The 14,179-nt window shown below is 40.0% G+C and overlaps 1 protein-coding gene across 1 annotated transcript in view; it reads left to right on the top strand.

Annotated features, from left to right (window-relative positions):
- Positions 1-10,645: 10,645 nt before the first annotated feature.
- The window catches only part of LOC134227759 (uncharacterized), a 64,239-nt gene continuing 60,705 nt past the window's right edge, over positions 10,646-14,179 (top strand). Inside the window, exon 1 of the mRNA XM_062709436.1 lies at positions 10,646-11,897. The gene's annotated coding sequence lies outside the window, so the exon portion shown is untranslated. The remainder of the gene's footprint in view (positions 11,898-14,179) is intronic.

The raw sequence follows: 14,179 nt of genomic DNA, 5'->3' as shown, positions 1-14,179 counted from the left end.
AAGCTGCAGTTTTTTTTGTAACCCGTGTGTTGGGAGTCAAATCAAACTAGTTAGATAACCGAAAGCTCCAAAACATCCGGAGATGTTCCCGATTCTAAAAGTTTATCCTAGAAAACTGACACTTTTAAGAATTTTAGTGTTGTAGCGAACAAAATCAATACAAGGACTACTCATTCATCCCGGATGGCCACTAAGTGGTTTTAGAAAGTTCTGGAACATCAGAAGAAATGACAAGGTGTAAAAGATTCTATTATGAAGTCACGATTTTTTTTATAAATCTATTGTTGGCGTAATGCTAATTCTGGAAATCCTAAAAACTATTACTTGTTGTAGTATCGTGAGAGTTAAATCATTGCATGACCAACGCGTTGACCACCATTGGTCATCTGGCGCAGAATGTCCGGAACACCCATAGTAAAGACAAATTCTTGAAAATCGTCCTAGAATACAGCGGTTTGTTATGAATGTGAGAGCAAAACTCCGCTAAATGGTCCTCCGGGAACTCCGGAACATTCTGAGAAAAGGGCCAGTTTTTAAATTCATCCTCATAAACCGTACTGTTTCACAAAACGATTTATGCATCAAAATGAGAGTAATATCATTGCAAGAACTAAACGTTGACCCCGGGAGGCCACTAAGTTGTGCTCCAGAAGCTCCGGAATAGCCGAAATGGTAATCAACTCGCCCTAGAAAACTGCGATTTTTTTTGTAGTTGTTTGCGATCAAAATCAATTCGAGGATTATTCATTGACACCGTGAGCCGTTAGGTGAGCATCTGGAAGCTTCGGAACTTTCGAAGATGTGCCAATTTTTAAGTCGTCCTAGAAAGTTGTGAGTTTTTAGAAATCGCTTGTTGAGAAATGTGAGAGCATAATTGATGCAATCTAAACGGATAGCCACAATACATCCAATAATGCTGCGATTTTCAATAAATCGTTCGTTCACTTCAAGTGGTGGAATAAAATGGGATAGTTCGAAATCGTCTTATGACAAGTGAAGACAATCCACTAGAAGCTCTAAACAACCTTTGACTGACGTATTGTAGAGCTCCATAATTGTCAATCTTGGGTGATGTTCCTCCAGTTTTTATAAACGTTTAGGGCTCCCAGGTCCGATGCCACCGCGTGCAGCAGCCACGAAGTCACTGGCCTCTATCCGGATCTCTGGTGAATATTGTTTTTGCTATTCTTTCTTCCGACATTCGCATTAAGTGACCGGCCCTCTAGAGTTTGCCGTATTTTATACGATTCACAATATTTTCTTCTTTATACACTTGATACAGCTCGTGATTTATGCGTCTGCGCCACACATTTTTTTCCTAATTTCCCATCGAGAATTGTACGTAGCACTTTTCGCTCGAAAACCCCAAAAGCTTTCCGGTCCACCTCTTTTTACATCCTTACGAATCAGAGCAAATTTCGTTTCCAATATTCGATGAAGCCCATATTCGCAGCAGCAATACGTCTTTTCACTTCACAGGAAACGTCATTGTCACATGTCACATGTCATGTGTTCAAAAATAAACAAATTCTTCAACAACTTCCCCATCAAGCACTACCTCAGCACTAACACCAATAGGCCTACCTTTATCTTTACCCGCAACCATGTACTCCGTCTTGGTAGAGTCGATGATTCAGCCTATCTTCGCCTGCTCCCTCTTCATTAGGGCAAAAGCCTCCACTACTGCCCTGTGATCGTTACCAATGTAGTCAATGTCATCCGCAAAGATCAGGAGCATATGCGACCATGTGATGATAGCGCCCTTCTTCTGCACACCAGATCTCCTTATCACCCCCCCCCAGTGCAATATTTACAATAAATTTGAAAGCGCATCACTCTGCTTCAATCTCTTCACGGTCACAAACACGGTTGATACGTCGTCTGCAACCCGAATATTTTATTTCGAGCCATCAAGCGTTGCACGTATCATCGTAATCATCGTGTTCGAACATTATCTGCCACAGCTAATTTCTTTTCACTGAATCGTACGCTGCTTTGAAATCAATAGACAGATGGACTATACTCCCAAAATTCATAAAGGAGCATCTTCAGGCTAAACATCTCATCCGTCGACATCTCATCGGCCTTCGCGACCAGACAGGTAGATTTTGAAACTGGAACGACGAAACTGATTAGACTAGCCAGTGTCTTCATCTACTGAGGGAGCGCATCTAGTTACAGAATTTATTTCACACAGATTATCAGTGGATTCAGAATGCAAGTCAATGCAGGGAGTGGGTGCAAATGATGATGCAATCACTCGCCCACTGCAAGCCGAATATACCTCTGTTCGTACGGAATTTATTGGAATTGTTGGGATAAGGTTCGAGAGGCAGAGGTCCGTCTTGGTTAACTGTCAATGTTATAGATAGAAAGCAACTGATGGAATTTCTAATTGGATGTATAAAACGAGCTCTTTAGTTCATTTCCAATTCTAGCAGAAACGGTTAGAATAGTCAAGTTGAAGGTATAGGAAAAGAAATGGAAATGGTATGGAAGTCCATTTCCAGTTTTAGATATTGCTAGAGATAAATATAAAGAAAGATACAAAGTAGGAGATTGGAACGGACTTTGGATTGAACCCACGATCTCCTGCGCATGAGGCAGAAGCAGTAGCCTTATGACTACCAAGCCCGCTCTCTTCTCCTTCTTTTTTTACTTTGTTACAAAAAAAAATGTTCACGATTACGCAAATGTTGAAAACAAAATGTAAGAAATGGCGATTGCTTCGGGAATTCCGGTATTTCAGGAGGACTTCTTGGTGGCCACTCGGGATCAATGAATGGTATTCGCAATCTCGCGCTTAGAATCATAAGGGCGTAACTGTATTAATCGATTTATCTTCGACGATATTTTCCTTTTATCAATGTAGCGAATTGCGGTAGTTTGCCGAAGGTTCATGGTTGTAATGAAGGATGATTGCATCTTCTACCTGAAGCAAATATAAAATCGATGAAGAGAAATCGATCAATACAGTTACGCCCCTATGATGCTAAGCGCGAGCAAAGATTCTGCTTCTATACTGCTATTACAAACGATTTTCAAAAGTTTCTAGAACGAACTGCAATAATTGACCACTGCTCTGGATGCCTCTGCACTTCTGGAGCACCATCTGGGGACCGCCAGGTGACCCTTGCATTAATTTTGCTCTCACAGCAAGGGAAGATCCATAAAGTACGTCACGCAAAAATTGGCGATTTTCAACCCGCCCCCCTTCGTCACACTTTTTGTATTAAAACTCCAAAATTTTTGTATGAGTCGTCACGCTGCTCGGAACCCCCCCTCCCCCCTAGGAGCGTGACGTACTTTGTGGATGGCCCCCAAATGACGAATTTCAAGAATTAACTACTGCTCCGGATGATTCAGAGCTTCCCAAGGATAACTTAGTGTCCACCTGGAGTCAATTAATGGCCCTGGACATTACTTTACAACGGATTGCAAATTTCTAGAACAAACTTTCGTAGTATCAGACAGAGGCCACCTAGGATCGAAGAGTAGTGCATGTATTGGTTTTGATGTGACAATGTTAAAACAAACGGTTTATGAAAAGTCACATCTGTTTGATGAAGCCAAATAGATCAGAAATAAACACTTGAGACAATTTCAAGAAGTTTGACACCCATATTGTTGGGGTTCCAATGAGAAATAATTTTGGCCAACCCCGGCTCCCGGGTTACCTGTTCCAGAAGGGCACCCCTGAGTCAACTTGTCTGGTGAGCCTAGGATCATGAATGACATACGCAAGAGTTAATGAAGTTTGATACCCATATTTGTTGATGTTCCATTGAAGAATGTTCATGGCCAGCTATGACCCCTCGAGGAACCTGTTCTGGAATGGCCAATCGAAAATTGGCACTTCTGATGGACCCAAATCGATAAGAATCAATCTACTGATGAAATTTCTAGAAGTTTAATACCCGTATAGCTGATTAGCTATCGAAATCCACGATCAGTATCATTTATGCAGGACATGTTCCTGGAAATCCGGATTTTCCTGGAATTTAATTGACCGGATCGGTTCATCCTGGTAACATCTTTAAAGAAGAGAAAATTCAGAATCGAATAAGCCTAAAATTGTTAAAATCGGTTGTAAATTTCCAAAGATATAAGCATTTTAGTTTCGTGGGTACCAGGGTACCCTGCCGGCCTGTTAAGGGTGTTTTTTTTGCCGGCCACACAACGGTTAAAATGAAAATCAGTACGATAAGCACATGCGCGTTTTAACCCATCCACTGGCGCATCTCACCCCGCATGGTTTCAAAATCATTTTTTTTCGGGTGCTTTTAAAAAATCAAATTTCTGTGCAATAAAATGGACAATTAGATATCTGTTATCGGTAGTCAGTCGCAGATATGCTGTTCTTCAGTATGCGCTGATGAAAACTGGCTGAAATGGTGGTTTTCATTGATAAAAATGGCATTTTCCTTAACGTGGGCGTCCTACCCCCAGTTCCCCTATAACTTGAACCCGTTCGATATTTACATAGCTGGAACAAAGGTAATTGCCTACATTTTGGATGGAAATCCGTCGTGGTAGTGTAACAGATTTCTATCCGTGATGTAGGCAATTACCTTCAAAGTAGATTTTTGATTTTTTGTATTATATCAACGGTTGATATAATGTTGATATGAAGGTATCAACCTCTGGTTTAATTATGTTACGGCTAGAGGTATTTTTGATATAATTTTTGTTATTTTAACAACTAACCAGCAAAATTTATAACACATTTTGTTACAATATTTTTCTGAAATAAATAACCCCCCTTGCTATAATTTTGTTATGCATTCTTGATCGGGTAGGGTGAAGAAAGAAAGAAGAAGAAAGAAGGAAGAAGGAAGAAGTACCACTCGTAAACTGAGGTAATTTTTTTTAACTATTCGGCCAAACGGCATTCGACCAAACGACCCGTTCGGCCAAACGGCATTCGGCCAAATGGCGTTCGGCCAAACGGCATTCGGCCAAATGGCGTTCGGCCAAACGGCATTCGGCCAAATGGCATTCGGCCAAGCGGCCTGACACCAGCGAGTAAAGGGATATTTTGAAATCACTCCCATAAGAAAAAATATTTTGCAGTTACTGTCAAACATTTCCCGCTCTTCGAGTTTCGCTTTCCATGCTGCATGAGGGCGCACAAATGTGCGAGACTCTACATGACTTTACGATGGTTTACGTACAGCTGCTTACCAATCAGCTGCTGAATCTCGTGAAATTTCTTAACGAGTGATTTTCAGTAGCATTCCTACTAATTATCATTTGACCGAAAGGGTCACTAGGCCGGAAGGGTCATTTGGCCGAAAGGGTCACTTGGTCGAAAGAGTCGTTTGGCCGAAAGGGTCATTTGGCCGAAAGGGTAATTTAAAAAGTGAGAAATTAGGAATTCTCTTCTTTTTCTCTTCTCACTGTGAAAAGTGAGAAGCGCGAAATGAGTAGTGAGACGTTTCGCTATCCACTTCGCACTACTCACTGTTCACAGTGAGAAGTAAGACGTCTCTCTTCTCTTTCTTAATTTCTTACTTTTAAAATGACCTATTCGGCCAAATGACCTATTTGGTCAAATGTCCTATTCGGCCAAATAACACTTTCGGCCAAACGACCCTTTCGGCCAAATGGCCCTTTCGGTCAAGCGACCCTTTCGGCCAAACGACACTTTCGGCCAAACGACCCTTTCGGTCAAACGACCCTTTCCGCCAAATGAGCCTTTCAGCTAAACGACCCTTTCGGCCAAACGACCCGTTCGACCAAACGACCCTTTCGGCATAATGGTCTGTTCGGTCAAATGGTATATTCGGCCAAACAACTTTTGGCCTAGTGACATTCGGCCGAATGGATTTCGGCCAAACGACCCTTCCCCCATCGATTGACACGCTGAGGTCTTCTTTTTCTTCTTCTTATTGGCATTACATCCCCACACTGGGACAGAGCCGCCTCGCAGCTTAGTGTTCATTAAGCACTTCCACAGTTATTAACTGCGAGGTTTCGAAGCCTGGTTACCATTTTTGCATTCGTATATCATGAGGCTAGCACGATGATACTTTTATGCCCAGGGAAGTCGAGACAATTTCCAATCCGAAAATTGCCTAGACCGGCAACTGGAATCGAACCCAGCCACCCTCAGCATGGTCTTGCTTTGTAGCCGCGCGTTTTACCGCACAGCTAAGGAGGACACGTTGAGGTATGAATCTATAAACACACGTTGAAGGAAACTTACTTAAACCCCACAAAAACGTCCTTAAAATAAGTTTGGTGACAACTACAGTCATATTTAACAAATTAACAATAACATGAGGATTGAGGATGCCCATTACTGAACCAACAAGGGTATTCAGAACCGAATTAAGCAGGCTTTTTAGAATGTGAAAAATAAAAAAAAAATCGTGCCAATATTTTGATGGCAATCGTTAGTGAACCGCCAAACAGATCAAATGTACTGTGTATATATGCATTGGAGCTCACATTTTGATGTTGATTTTTAGGGTTTCTTACCCCATTCCCTGCCTAACATGCGTACGACTGCATTATTTAATTGATATTTATGACAGGACGCAACTTTTCCTGAAATTTGTGGGCTGCATAATACTGCATTGGGGTTCACTTCTGCTTAAAAAATAGCTATTCGTGCTAAGCTTTTATTTGATTTAAATTAACGAGGTGCAGCACTCATTTCAGTCATAGCGATTCCCATTCCGCCATACAAAAAACCAGTTCCCGGCCTAAGCAAAATTTCACTCAATCTCTCAACATTTTTCTCTCATTCTCTCTCGGGACGGTAGAAAATGCGACGTAAACAAAAAATATGCACGTAACACGACAACAAGATGCCAGATCATTTTTATTTGGTTGAGAATATATACAGGGTGTTTGTTTCCTGAGTGTGCATATTTTGGGGGCAGCTAGGGCACCCCTAGACATGAAAAAGTGCCCATGGAACATGGGTCCGGAAATCACTGCTAAGTGAGTTATTCAGATTTCTATGTTTTTATTTAAGCTAAAAAGTTTCTTAATGTAACTCATTAATCTTTAGTCGTAGTAACTGGTTTAGTACACAGAACGAAAGCCTGAAGTCTCAGCTTTTTGAGCTTCTTTGACCTTATGTTGATTAAATTACAATTAAATACAATAATTTTGCAAACTATCAAAAAAGTGTCAGAAAAAACTTGCTTTTTTCAGGTTATTTAGTGTTTTTCTTAGTTTTCCATTCAATGTTATGAGAAACTTTCTTCTACAAAACATTCCTATGCTTCATCTTTACCAAAGTGTCCTTTGGTTCAACTCTGTCCGATTTGTAGTTTTGTCATAATCATCAATTTAAAATTGTTCAAAAAATTCATCGAACGCCAAATTTCATCGCTGTTTTCTGTGAAACGTTGATTGGCAACCCTATCCATTCGGGCGTTCGTTCTAAGCACGTGGTATGATCGTGTGCACACAAATGATGGATGCTATTCATGCCGTACAGAAAGGAGGATAAAAAACAATGATCAGCTGGTAGAATAACGGGAGTGCATTGCAATGAGTGCGAAAATGATTTTGTAACCATTATTTCTTGTAATGTAATTTGAAGAACGTAAGCGTTGTGTTACAAAACTGTGAACCTAATTTGCAAGATAAACTTATTTATTCGGATACATACTATGGCCTTCTTTGAAAAATGTTTATTTCGCAAGGAATTTGCTGTCCAAAATTTTGATTACGTCCAAATCGCAAAGTGCCTTTAAAAATAAATCTGCTCCGATATGAAGAGAAGGATGTCCGATGTAACCAAACGAAAAGCTTCGGGTTTAGTTTAGGTGTTTGGCTCTGGAGTGGGCTCTTCATTCAGTAGTATTCGAGCTCATACATGAGGATGTGGTATGCTTTGCTAAGTGTGGTGTTCGTATTTTTTTTTCAGCGCGGGGAAGTTTTTGAAATTTGGATTAGTTTGGATTAGTTTTACTTTTGTTTTTTGTGGAACAATCCTGATGATTTTTTGTAGTCCGGGTTTCTTGTTCATAAATTGAGTGATGATGTATGGAAATGAATGGGTCCGCTGCAGCTTGAATCTGAGGGGGAGACCAGAGTAGACGCGACCGCGCGATGAGACAAGACAAGAGTTCATTGATAACAATTGATATTCTTCTGCATGAGTCGCATCGCACGTCCCAAAGGATTCTTAGCGAATCCCGGAGGAATCTTAGGGAATCCCGGAGGATTCTTAGGGAATCCCGGAGGATTCTTAGGGAATCCCGGAGGATTCTTAGGGAATCCCGGAGGATTCTTAGGGAATCCCGGAGGATTCTTAGGGAATCCCGGAGGACTCTTAGGGAATCCCGGAGGATTCTTAGGGAATCCCGGAGGATTCTTAGGGAATCCCGGAGGATTCTTAGGGAATCCCGGAGGATTCTTAGGGAATCCCGGAGGATTCTTAGGGAATCCCGGAGGATTCTACTCATCCAAATTTCTTTCAAATACTTATAAACAATATTTTTTTAACCTTTTAAAATCGAGAGAATTATAAGTAAGATGATAGCGTCAACGTATTAATACTAATTAGAGTAATTAGACAATTTTCCTATTAACGATGAAGGATCATTTTCATAATCCTGGCTTTTTGGCAGCACGGTGCGGCTAGAAGTTCTTGGACCGAGGTGAATTTGTGATCGGTTTGAGAATACATTTTAAAATGTATTCTAATATGTTTAAATAAGTTCTAGTGAAACGAACAAATAAGAATAATTGAAGTGCGTGTGTTTAGAATTATGGTGTGGTGATCAACAGCTTCAAGCAATAATGGTTGTATCGTGCACTGTGACGATTTTCTGGTAGGTGTTTATTCGATGATACCGTTTTGTAATAGTAGAAAGAATCACTCCGGCTCAGTGGTGTGGCATCGGAAGGCGACATTTTGAAATCTACATTTTTATTTTCCACAATTGGATCAATAAGTAAAACAAGTGAATGAAAAATGTTGAGTATTGTGAAAAATAAATGGGAGACTTTTTAAAAATTATCAACCATAAACCTACGACTTTCAAACATTATAAATCATTAGTTTTCTGTGCAGTGAGCCGGGAACCGGGTACATAGGCCCAAGTAGTGATTTACCCTAGTTTGGTATTGAGCACAAAACATCGAATTTATATAGCAAATAAATAACCCATAACCGAACAGTGCCCACTACCGAAGCACTTCCCCTATATACTGTAGTAGGGGAACTGTTCCATTTTCCATCTCACTGAACATATATTCATATCATCGCAAAACAAAGAAATATAGCATCAATCACGTCGCTTCTTTTTGCTAACACGCGTGCTCACTGGTGAAAAAAATCACAAAACTAAGAAACAAACCATATTCCTTTCCATTGCTTTGTTTTTGATGGGATGGAAATAGGAGCTATACCCTATATTTGAGGAAATTTAATTTTTTCTTATGATAAATTTTGAATTTTTTGCTTGTAAATTTAATTTTTGACACAAAAAAAAACATTAAATATTGCTAATATTTTCTCGTCCAATATTTTTTTTTTCAATCTTCAATTATTTGTGGAAGTGTTATATGCAGATGTTGTTTTCATTCTGATTTCTTCTATTGTTATTTCCTAATTCTTTATTTAATTTTTTTCCCAATCATGATTTGTTTTGTCGTACAATTACGTTACGTTTATTCCATTCTATACGCGCCCGCACACCCTGTAGGGTGACTTGCTCCTAATGCTCATCCCAAAACACTATGGCATACTGACACAGCCAGTCGTTCAAAACGGTCTCCAATCGTCAATGTATGTTCCCTCCAGCCAACATTATCCCGTGGCATGCGAGCAGACCTTTTCGAAAGCGAAATAGCAGCATAATTCGATGTGCTCGTCGACCACTATACACAGACGCAGCACCCCATAGCAACATCGTCATCATCATCATCATCGTCATTGTCGTCATCAGAGGGAGCATATCCACGAGCAAGACGATGCATATCTATGCTCGCTCCTGCTCTTTTCAAACCAGTTAGTGGCAATGGGGAATCACCGTCGTTGTGTTGTACCGTACAATGGAGCTACTTCGATTGAGTTTATTATTATTTTAGTTAACTAAGAGTTAAATTGAATGACTGTTATTTTGTAATACGTTTTCGAAAGAGAAACTGTAGGACATCAAAATTGAATTTTGCAATTGACAACATTTAACATGTAAATAGAGTTTTTAAACCGACCGACATCATTCAAAAAAATTGTCCAAAAATGTTCCTTAAAACATCTTTAAAAACTATAAAATGAATTAAAACTTGCTAGCGTTGGATATTAGATAAAATTCAAACTAAAATGATTTCGCTTTTATACAACGAATAGATTGCAATACAGAAGCAACGCTTAGTAAAACCGAATAAAGGATAGTATACTGTACTTACTTCCAACACCATCACACCGGTACGCAATCGCCATAGGGCATTCACAAAGCTGCGAAAGATCTGATGGAGATATGATGCGAGAGGGAACGATTCGTTCGTACGTAGGAATACGGCGGCAAGAGAGCGCACGAAGGGATGGATAGACGGACGGACGACGCGACGGCACAAAAGAGCCTGATGCTTATTGCGCCAGGGGTCCGTCCGTCCGTTCGTCCGTCCGCTGCACGATGGATGATGGTAGAGCATTTTCGTTTCCCGCTCGGCTAAAGCTGTCTCATTAGTGCGCGCGCAGTTGTCGAAGCTGGACGCTTTTGCAGGAGCATCCAAAAGAACTGAAACGCAGGAACAAATCTGCAGCACTGCTTGGAGGAGTGTAGTTGCAGCTTATCCAGAGTACGACTGAGGATTAGTGCAGTGTTAGAGGTGGAGCCGAGCGCGCTTAGTGAACTGCGCACTGCAAACAGCGTCTACAGCTATAAAGCGCAGAAAGGGAACGAAATGGTAGAATAGATTGTAGTAAGCGCGTCAGCCCGAGATAAATAGTGCGTTTAGTAGTTTAGTGAACCGCGCTTGGCAGCCTGAGAGGACTCCGACTCTGTGCTTTATTGTGGAGTTTAAGTGAAAAATTGTCGAACCGAAACGACGTTAAATAAAGCAAAAAAAAACAGCGGCTGCGGCGAGAGAAGCAGGAAAATAATACACGAACAGTACTTTGGAAGCGACTTTTAGCGTGGGGAACGGCACAAAAGAAGTTATAAGTCGGTGTGTGCTTGCTCTCGTGGAAAGAAACCGGTGTGGAACGATTATCTCGGACTTGGTTCACTAAGTTTCTGTCGTCCGATGCCGGCCAGTAAATGCTGGAAGAAGAAGCAAAAAGTGCAAATACTGAACTGCTGCATACCAAAGATCGAAACCCGTCAAGAATCGGTTGAGAAGCTGTGAAACGAGAGATCCAAACTGTGTATAGACAGTGGACTGTTAGATATAAGAATTTAAATCCATGAAACAACTTCTATGATATTTATTTCAACATTGAGAATTGTGATTTCAGACGAATGCTTATAAACTTATACACCAACTAAATCGTACTATTAAATTAAGTTTTGCACTAAATGAAAACAAAGCTAATACACAATAATCCGTCCCTGCAAAATAAAACGATTCAACCCAACAAGAGTATTTCATTAGCGTAAGAGTGCACCATCAGATCAAATTGCAAACCTTTAATTTTAAATAACAAAAACCACGAGTACGATAATACGTTAAACGCATTTCAATCGTCAATAATTGGACTTAAAGAGCAACAATCACCGATTCCAATCAAGATTCCAATTTTCCAATTTGGATCACTAATCGAGTGAGAGGAAACCGAGAAAAAAACAAATCAAACAAAAAACTCTTCCACTTACCGCTGTCGACGTTCGATAAAGTGGAAAATTACGGAAAAATTGGGCATTCAAATCACCCCGGTTGAAACCAGAAGAATCCAGAAGCAATCGTGATACGCTTTATAATAGGTAAGTAATAATTTGAAATAAATCCAATTATAATTTAATAGTGATTTGGCGTGAAACCTTCGATTCGGTTTTGAAAGTGCATTACATTAGAACAAGAAAAAGTGCCGTACTGGTGTGTATATCATCGTCAATTCGCGTATTTCCTCTGCAACAACAATGGGAACGAATCTAAACGAACGTTAAGCGAAACAACAAAAAATAACAGACACCGGGGAAATTGAACGAGCGAAAACCCCAAAAGCAACTCGATTGCCTGGCTTTGGCCCGGAGAACGTTTAATTCGAATTATTTTATTTTTATTTGGTGTTTTCTGGCGGCGCGACACACAACCGGCTCTTGCTCTCCATATACTCGCGCTCTTCGCATGCTTTTATCGAACTGGGCAGCAGCACCATAACGCGATCCGACTTTTGATGGATGACGATACCGAGGACTGGCGAGTGATAAAAAGGGGTCAAATTACGGAACTTTTTGTTGACAGATTTTTGGCTATCAAAGATTATCACTAGATAAATGTTTTTACAGCTATATCATATTTTGAAATTTGACTGAATAACCATTCACATACGGAATATCAACAATTTAGATATTGCAGCATACATAAGTTCGCACAATAGTTCTGAAAATGTTTTTACCGAAAACAGCGAGTGATGTCAACTGTTTTATCCTTGAATGAAACGAATCACAAAAGTTCCAAAATTAATCGCAAAATTATATAATGTCCTTGCCATAAGTCGTTAACTGCCGTGTATTGTCTTTATGCAAACGTGTTTAACTTGCTAAGCATTTTCAAAATCATGTTGATAATCAATTCATGGCAGTTGTTTTCTTTTTTTTTTTCATTCGGGGTGCCCAGACAATTCAAAATACCAAACTGCTGCCACTGGATGTGTAGAGCCAGTGTGCTCGGGACAGGCGGAGGTGGCTGTTTTTGAATCGTCCGATAGTAGGGACTTCCAAAATGTGTGCTGTGTGCGATCGTGAGACTTTTATGGTTCATTGTAGGGGCCGGAATTCCGAAGAGGGAAATAAACGAAGTTTTTTTTGGGGGTGCTGATACAGTCTGAAGGTTATACATTTAGGTTTTTCGGTATTTGAGAATTCTCAGAAAAGTGAAACCCATTTTCCCTAACATGCTGGTTATGTTTCTAAGCCGTTTGATTGCGTATTGCCATTTAGAGACTATTTTCGGTTTAGTAAATATTACTTCTTCTTCGCAGTTGGCAAATAGGTTGGATAACTATATTGAAAGTATTTATATGGATAGATTGTTGCCTTTCTCATACACCAAAGTGTAATGAAAAAGCGATATGTTCACTACAAAAACGATTTCTGATATTTGATTTCATATACCAATCAGCTCAGCTCGATGAACTGAGGTGATGTCTGTCTGGGGAGAATTTTTCGTATCACGAAAAGTTTCTTCCTTACCGGAGCGGGAATCGTACCCACACTCCATAGCACATGCGTCTATACGTTTGACGTTGCTAACCGCATGGCCACGAAGTCCACGGAATCTTCAACAGTTGGAATCTTCAATTGTTGAACATATTTTTTTTTTATTCAGGCTTTCCAGTCTATTAGGTTCGAAAAATAATGTTTTATCTACCTGAATAACTGGCCTATACAATCATTAGTTGGCCAAACTCTCACTTGTTGCGCAGGCATCGATTTTGCTCGAGTTTGACGTTTGCTCACTATTGCCATCTGTTTGTTGATTTCCCCAAGTTGAAGAAAACAACAGATGACGTTAGTGTATGTGCAACGATGAATTTGTTGAGTGATTGCTCACTGTGTTATGTCTGTTCGTCTATAGACCGACATTTTGCCTGTGTTTTCCTGAAGAAGAAGGCTGCCAAACACAGCCGAAACGTCGGGAATTTGAAACATCATTGCACGAACCTTATTGATTGAAGAGCCGAGTTCCGAAAGACAAGGCATGTTTAAATGTAGCTGATTAAAGTGGATGATTTCTAGAAGTAAGGAATCATTTTCTATTCATTTTAGTTGATGAAGGATTTACTGATTGATGAATGTCATTAGCATTATCAAGTACAGTTTTTAAGACATTCAGATTTCAAGTGTTTTTATGTTGTCGTCAAGAATTGCACAATTCGCAAAAATTGATCATGAAACGAGAGGCATGAAACTCTTTCAATCATAACAAGCTATAAAAACAAATTTATCGCAATCTAATACAAAAACAGAATCTGAGAAGCCCCCACCGACAAATTATGATAAAAGGCGTCATTCTTATTGGGGACCATGTTTTTTTTCTTATA

This window comes from Armigeres subalbatus, chromosome 3 (assembly GCF_024139115.2).
Source record: "Armigeres subalbatus isolate Guangzhou_Male chromosome 3, GZ_Asu_2, whole genome shotgun sequence".
In the NCBI taxonomy this organism is placed as follows: Eukaryota; Metazoa; Arthropoda; class Insecta; order Diptera; family Culicidae; genus Armigeres; species Armigeres subalbatus.
This window is presented reverse-complemented; position numbering and strand designations above follow the sequence as displayed.